This window comes from Electrophorus electricus, chromosome 2, assembly GCF_041902795.1.
Source record: "Electrophorus electricus isolate QZ-2024a chromosome 2, ASM4190279v1, whole genome shotgun sequence".
Lineage (NCBI taxonomy): Eukaryota > Metazoa > Chordata > Actinopteri > Gymnotiformes > Gymnotidae > Electrophorus > Electrophorus electricus.
The window spans coordinates 11,644,903-11,653,563 of NC_137498.1; the positions used below are offsets into that span (position 1 = coordinate 11,644,903).

Here is an 8,661-nt window from a genome sequence, read left to right on the forward strand (position 1 = left end):
TTCCCCAAAATTACACAATACCAAGACCGCCCATAATCCCCTCATTTTGCTCCACCCATGTGAAAACATGAGCGAGGTGGCAGTTAGATGTGACCGACGCTTAAGTCTTCATACATGATGGGAATGGAAATCTAATTAGAATGGGAATCTAACTGGATCATTTCTGTTACTCAGACCTTTGCCTGTACAGACAACACCAGACCCCTCACTAGACACACAGACAAACTCAGTGAGATCAGGTGGAAAACTGAACAAACATCAGCACTTTAAGAATCTGTAGCATTTGTTGTATGTGCCACTTGATTGCTGTAACAGCTGGAGTGCCACAGGGCGCGGAGCAGGACGCACAGACTCCCTCGACTTTGACACACATTTATTGATACTTAACGCTTACGACGACGGCACTCACACAACATAAACGGATAACACGAATACATGTAACACTGCAGGAACACTAACGACGGCAACACAAACATATACGTTTAACATGAATACACGTAGGACTAGCAACACAAACAATGACCAACACTAATGCACACACCAACAGGGGTTTAACTACACACAGACACACACAACATTAAACCAGGGGCAGGTGTGTGCCATCATGGGGGCGTGGTTACAAAACAAAAAATCATTTCAACTGCACTCAGTGGGCCGTACTGCATATAGCGACTGGTCTGTATCAATAACTACTGTACTACATAAAACAAAAAATCTATCCAGCAGCAGGATCTGCAGTTCTACTTCTGTCTGTTTCTAGTTACATCTTCTGTTTGTATTTGTATTTCATACCTGTAGTTAATGACTCTTGTCTTCTGTCCTGTTTAGGTTCTAGTCAGTTATATACCCATATTACACACAACTTGTTTAGTTTCCTTATTTAGTTACTACTGTTCTCATTTGCTCTAGAGAGAGGGGGAGAAAAAGAAAGAGGGAGAGAGAGAGGAGGGAAGGAAAGAGAGAGAGAAAGGAAGAAATAGAGAGAGAATGAGGGATAGAGAGAGAAGGAGAGAAGGAGGGAGGGAGGGAGCGAGGGTGGGCAGAGGGGGAGAGAGAGAAGGAGGGAGGGAGAGAGACAATATATAATCAGACATTTACATCTTATAACTTGATGGTCATGTATCCATCATACCAACATCTATTGGGAAATCTCTTAGTGATTTCCAGTACCATCATCAGTTGGCTGGTACCATCAGTACCATCAGGTGACTGGACCTGGAACAATTAAGTATGCCATATATAATAGTTAAGTATGTCATATATAATAATAATGGAGTATGTGATATATAATAATAATGGAGTATGTCATATGTAATAACAGCCATTTTACATGTACATGTGCAGCCATGTTTAATAGTGAAGGCCTTTATCCTGTGTGTTTCTGCAGGCTGCATGTTGGTAGGGAATCTGAGGACAGACGTCATCACTGCATACACAGGAGACTCAGTACTGCTGCCCTGCTCCTGTACTGACCCACACGCCAAACCTGAGAGTTTCACCTGGAGGAAACGCAACACAAACAGAAACACATGGGACGTGATCACCAGTGAGAGTGAACAGTACAGAAACAGAGTTCAGATGGGTGCTGTTCACTCTCCAGGAAATCTCTCTCTACTCATATCACACCTGACTGAAGAGGATGAGGGAGTCTACAGGTGTTATCCTAACCAGTGGAACTATAAAGCCATCAGACTCACCATTAAAGGTAAAACACTGTATTTGATCCAAATCCAACTGCAAATGATAAATCCAGCTTTAAGGTTTTCTTAGGTATCCACACTAGCAAAGTCTTGGTTGTCTGAGTTACTTGTAGACTTTCTGCTGTCATATTTGTTGTTGTGCTGTCATCTGTGCACATTACCAGTAACCTTTAGTTCAGTGATGGTCAAATACTCTTTTAAACAATGTCACAAGTAGTGTTAGCTGTTTTCTGAATGACTACCTTCCCCAAAATTACACAACATCAAGAGCAGCCATAATCACCTGATTTTGCTCAACCCATGTGAAAAAATTAAATCTTAAATCTTAAGTCTTCATACATGATGGGAATGTAATTAGAATGGGAATCTAACTGGATCATTTGTTACTCAGACCTTTGCCTGTACAGACAACACCAGACCCCTCACTAGACACACAGACAAACTCAGTGAGATCAGGTGGAAAACTGAACAAACATCAGCACTTCAAGAATCTTTAGCATTTGTTGTATGTGCCACTTGATTGCTGTAACAGCTGGAGTGCCGCAGGGCGCGGAGCAGGACGCACAGACTCCCTCGACTTTGACAGACATTTATTGATACTTAACGCTTACGACAACGGCACTCACACAACATAAACGGATAACACGAATACACGTAACACTGCAGGAACACTAACGACGGCAACACAAACATATACGTTTAACATGAATACACGTAGGACTAGCAACACAAACAATGACCAACACTAATGCACACACCAACAGGGGTTTAAATACACACCGACACACACAACATTAAACCAGGGGCAGGTGTGTGCCATCATGGGGGCGTGATTACAGAACAAAAAGTGACTTCAACTGCAGGCGGTGGGCCGTACCACGTGACCAGTGATGAGGGGAGCGTTCCGTGACAATTGCTGACTTAATATAAAGAATTCTAGTGAAGGCTTCCACACTGATGCGCTATCACAGAGTTACATATATTGTGTCTGACCTTTATTTAACTGTTAGTTTTGTGGCATTACTTAAGACATTCACAATCATATAAACATCAAAATGGAACACTTTATTTCAGGACCAGGGCAAATGCATCACTTTCAGTACAAAGTAATTTACAACAGAGTCATATGGGAGTTTCATTTCAGCTTCATCACCCAGTTTCAAGAACAGGAAGGTACTACATGGTTTGAGGTGCTCACATCTGTTCAGATTTACTAGTTGCCTCACTTGGTAAGTGACATCTAATCATTATTATCACATACTGAAGGTCTTCTATTGGTGTGTTTCTGTAGGCTGTATACTGGAACATCACAGGATCTCCGAAATCACTGCATACACAGGAGACTCAGTACTGCTGCCTTGTTCCTGCACTGACCTACACACCAAACCTGAGAATTTCACCTGGAGGAAACGCAACACAAACAGAAACTCATGGGATGTGATCTCCAGTGAGAGTGAACAGTATAGAAACAGAGTTCAGCTGGGTATTGCTCACTCTCCAGGAAATCTCTCTCTACTCATATCACACCTGACTGAAGAGGATGAGGGAGACTACAGGTGTTATATTAAAGACAATGAATACACATACACAAGACTTTATATTTCAGGTAAAACATTATTAGCAACCACATTCCTAATATCAATGAAAACCTCATAAGTCGATTTAGTCTCTCCACCATGAACTTACTTTTTAAACATACAAATAAATGTAATATAAATACATTCAGCACACACTTTATTAGACACACATACATCAGATATTACTAAAATTCAAAAACAGGACATTTAAAAGTAGAGAAACACCATTACATATTTATGTATCTAACATGTGGACCACATTATCCTCAGATATTAGTCACCAGACACCCTCTGTCACCAGTCTAGAAGAGTTAAACACAACTAACATTCATTTCACCTGCCCTCACTGAACACTTTCAGTACCTCTAATAAGTGAATGTGTAGGTATAATTACAGACTGTGTCCACCTGGTGTCTTACACAGTTTGTGTGTCACCCTGCACCCAGGACATCACTGGTCAGTTTCTGACCACAGATGTCCCAGTATATGTGGATACTGAACCATTCTCCATACATCAGTCCCACTACAGTGCTGGAGGCTTGGTAATGGGTGTTGTACTGGTATGAGTGGTTCAGGTACAGCAGTGTTACTGGATTCAGTGCTACTGGTAGGCTGAGAGTGTTCTGACAGTGAAAGATATCCAGCCAGCAGTGTTTCAGTGGTCAGGCACTGATCATGACTGGAGTTGGAGGATGGTTAACACTAACTGTGTAATAGACCAGATGGGCTAGAACCACTGACTCTACAAATACAAGATTTTTCTCAACCATTCATATTTATCAAATGTGATGGAGCATAAACTGTTGCATAAAGAGAGAGAGAAGGAGGGAAGCAGAGAGAGAGAGAAGGAGGGAAGCAGAGAGGGAGAGAGAGAACGAAAAAAAAAGAAGAGCAGAGAGAAGAGTCTCCTCTCACAGCTGGTGCTGACACTGAGTTCATTAACACACACTAACACTAACACATCAGGACCAGTCTGAAGTACAAACAATCAGACCAAACCAAATTATTACACTTCACAAACTAAACTACATCACCCACTGGAACACAAACACAAGCACAAAGCAAAATGCAACGTTATCTGGCCCTAAAATGTCAGTACACTGTAGCAGACGACATGTACACAGTGGCTGACATTAAACACAGAACCACTTTGACAAAGTCCAGACTCAGAGAACACAGCCTGGCCGTCCAGACCAGCCGATATAAATGTCATGGCTTCCCAGAGAACAGAGACTCTGTCAGCAATGTAAATATGACACTGTAGAGACAGAGCTGCACTTCCTCACTGAATGTGAAAAATTCATCCAAATATGGCAAATTTATTTTACAAAATCTGAGACGGTCCACCCCAACTTTAAGTGTCTGTCTAACACTGAAACTGCCCATCCTACTAGGCGAAAAGAAGGAAAGCAGCGCTTTAGCTGGGCGATACATATCTGCCTGCCATAAGATGAGGGACAGTGATTAACCCACCCAAACACACACACACACACACACGCACACACACGCACACACACACACACACACACACAACAGACTATATTACCCAGTTTATAAAAGTTACCTAACTATTTATTATTATTAACTATTTATTATTATTAACTATTTATTATTTTCCATCCTTATTATTTATTTCTCTTTCTTTACACTTCTTCCCTTTTACTTCTTATAATTATTATTATTTCAGACCAATTGCAGTTTCTCTTCAAGTTCTTTATCATAACAGAATTCTTAATTTCCATAATTGCAAAGGTTGTAATGTTGTGTAATGTTCATGTTATAATACTGCTTTGGCAATACTAGAATACTATAGTGGTATATGGTCACGCCAGAAAAGCTTACTGAACTGAAATGAACTGAGAATAAGAGAGAGAGAGAGAGAGAGAGAGAGAGAGAGAGAGAGAGAGAGAGAGAGAGAGAGAGAGAGAGAGAGAGCGCTAACCCTGCAGCTTCAGACGTCTCCAAATGGTTATAAGACATTCAGTCCATCAACTACCAATGGCGGTAACACGCATTGGTTTAACGAGTGTGGGGCAGGATGCAAGCATGAGTTAGCCTGGTGTGATGTGTTTTTTTTGTTTGTTTGTTTTTTTTAATGAAAATGAAAGCACACATGAACATACTGTGCTAATGTTGCATACACAATGTCATACAAGCGATTCAGGCAAAATAACTGACATAGTCGTTGTACAGGATTGGGCTTTATAGGGTAAATAATGAGGGTGAGACTAGACCCAGGTGACGGGGGTAAGTGAAAGGGGAAACACAGGACCCCTGTGTGAGGGCATGAACAACACAAAGCATGTGGAGGAACAAAAACAAACAAAGGAGCACATGGGGAGGAGGATGGTGGTGAGAGGTGTTACAGTAGCACCCACACCCCCCTTAACATGGGGCTCCTGTGTGATGGTGGTGAGGGGTGTTACAGTAGCACCCACACCCCCCTTAACACGGGGCTCCTGTGTGATGGTGGTGAGGGGTGTTACAGTAGCACCCACACCCCCCTTAACATGGGGCTCCTGTGTGATGGTGGTGAGGGGTGTTACAGTAGCACCCACACCCCCCTTAACACGGGGCTCCTGTGTGATGGTGGTGAGGGGTGTTACAGTAGCACCCACACCCCCCTTAACACGGGGCTCCTGTGTGATGGTGGTGAGGGGTGTTACAGTAGCATCCACACCCCCCTTAACACGGGGCTCCTGTGTGATGGTGGTGAGGGGTGTTACAGTAGCATCCACACCCTCCTTAACACGGTGCTCCTGTGTGATGATGGTGAGAGGTGTTACAGTAGCATCCACACCCCCCTTAACACGGGGCTCCTGTGTGATGGTGGTGAGGGGTGTTACAGTAGCACCCACACCCTCCTTAACACGGGGCTCCTGTGTGATGGTGGTGAGAGGTGTTACAGTAGCACCCACACCCCCCTTAACACGGGGCTCCTGTGTGATGGTGGTGAGGGGTGTTACAGTAGCACCCACACCCCCCTTAACACGGGGCTCCTGTGTGATGGTGGTGAGGGGTGTTACAGTAGCACCCACACCCCCCTTAACACGGGGCTCCTGTGTGATGGTGGTGAGGGGTGTTACAGTAGCACCCACACCCTCCTTAACACGGGGCTCCTGACGTGCATAACAGTTGACAAGGGAGCCCGAGCCCGGCGTCACACAGCAGGGTCTGGAGAACCTGGACAAGGACAGGTGGGAAAGGAGGAAAAAAAAAAAGGGGCAAGTCCATCGGGTGAGGGGTGGAAACAGGACTTTGTACCACAACCAGAGACCTGACAGCAGGCTGGACAGGAGACGACTGGGTTCCAGCTTGGGCAGTGGGATGGACGGGAGCCCGGCTGAGAGTAGGAGCACGGGATACGGGATAACAGGAACCCGAACCACAGCTGGGATTGGGACAGTTACAACGACAGGAATGGGGACAGACAAAGGCAGACACTGGGATTGGTAGAATAACAATGAAAGATTGTCAGTTCCAGTACAACAGAGATGTTACAGGAGGTGAAGTGGGCGGCTATGCCGTGAGAGAGAGAGAGTGAGAGAGAGAGAGAGAGAGAGAGAGAGAGAGAGAGAGAGAGAGAGAGAGAGAGAGAGAGAGAGAGACAGAGATACACTAATAAATGCCTGGAACTCCAGTGCACACTGACAAAACAAGTCCAACAGCTTCATTCTAAACCTACTACTACAATAACATCTGAAAATGGTTAAAGGACTACAAATGTAGTCTTAATGACATTGACAATGTCAACTTTTATTAATTACTAATAATATTATCAATAATAATCAATATCAATATTATCAACTCTCAATCAAGTATAATGCCAAAATGTGTAATTTCAGATTGTAGAGATACAGAGACTCATTCATGCTCCATCCTCTTTGTTTTTGTGCCAAAAAAACATTTGTATTGAATGCTTGTTATGAAAATCATACACTATAATATTAAAAGTGACAAATAATACATCACATTTTAATTCTGCTTCCTACATTCCCACATGCAGGAATTGCAGACAATTCTTCACTGTACACACGTCATACCATCTTAGCTGGTGTGGGGGGTTTACTGCTGTTGACGGGAGGAGGAGTCATCTGCTGGAGATACAGAGGTACACACACACACACACACACACACACACACACACACACACACACACAAACAAACACACTCCTATTCAAGTTCACAGACAATTATAACAGGTCTCAGTGTGAAGTTCTCTGTACAATATTATCCAGTAATACAGACCTCTGCTCACCTGGTAGACAGGTAGTGCACAGTGCTGATAACACACTGTCATGGGTTTGCTTCCCAGAGAGCACACATACTGATAAACATGTGAGATGCTCTTGATAATAAAATCTGTATATAAATAAATACATACATATCTGTCCATCTCACACTGAGTTAATTTTGTAGTTCAGAGACGTGAACAGACGGTGAGCAGAAAGGGTCAAACAGGACAGAGGAGAGATCAGCAGACACGGGTGGGCGTCACACATCCATGTTATAATATCAGTGAACTCTGATTCAGTACACAGATCTGTTCTACCGTGTCAGAGCTTGGATTAGTGATTAGTTTCTGCATGTTAAGACCCAGTGAAAGTCATGCAGGTACTCGTGAGAGGTCATGTGTTTCTGAAAGTATGGAAAAACTTTAAGGGCCTTATTCTTGTCTGCACAGAGAACTTCACTACAGTCTTTACTGCAGTGCACACAGTCGATTCTGATTGCTAAATTATAACAGACAGTATGACATCATCTAATATGCTGTAGTTTAGCAGAGCAGTTAATTGTTTAATATTCTGTAGTTTCACAGAGTAGTTTTATTTGCCTAATGTGCTGTAGTTTACCAGTGACTTTTCAGCAGTCATTCACTTATGGCTTTGTAGCTAGAGATGTTAAGCATTGCGGTGTGTGTGTGTGTGTGTGTGTGTGTGTGTGTGTGTGGGGTGTGTGTGTGTGTGTTGTGTGTGTGTGTGTGTATGCTATATGCTTGATGATAACCTTATTATGATCACCTGCTCTATAGCAGTACCTTTATGCTACTGGGCCTTTTTAGACACCTCACTGCACTCAGAAGTAACTTCTGAATCAACCAAAGTAGTAGAAAAGTGCCAGAAAGGTTAGAGGGATGAGAGGGACAGGAGATAAACATGCTAACAGGTCATATCAGCGTCATGCAAAATGGTTTATCAAAAAGGTGTCATTTTATTAGAATCCATGAACAACATGCACAGAAGAAACAGCCATGCAGATACACGTCTCCGTGACATACCATATAAAAAAAGTGTGAACAAACAGTCTGGGAAAATGAATCTGCTGACTGATAAATGGCATATGTCACGTTTCGTACTTTCTGCAAGTAGGATTGTGTATCATTT

The 8,661-nt window shown here is 43.0% G+C and overlaps 1 long non-coding RNA gene across 1 annotated transcript; it reads left to right on the forward strand.

Moving 5' to 3' along the window:
* The first annotated feature begins 1,387 nt into the window (after positions 1–1,387).
* On the forward strand, positions 1,388–7,357 carry LOC145660217 (uncharacterized). Its single transcript, XR_014126417.1, has 3 exons — positions 1,388–1,705; positions 2,992–3,306; positions 7,284–7,357. It is a non-coding gene; the product is annotated as an uncharacterized LOC145660217 (long non-coding RNA).
* Positions 7,358–8,661: the final 1,304 nt, after the last annotated feature.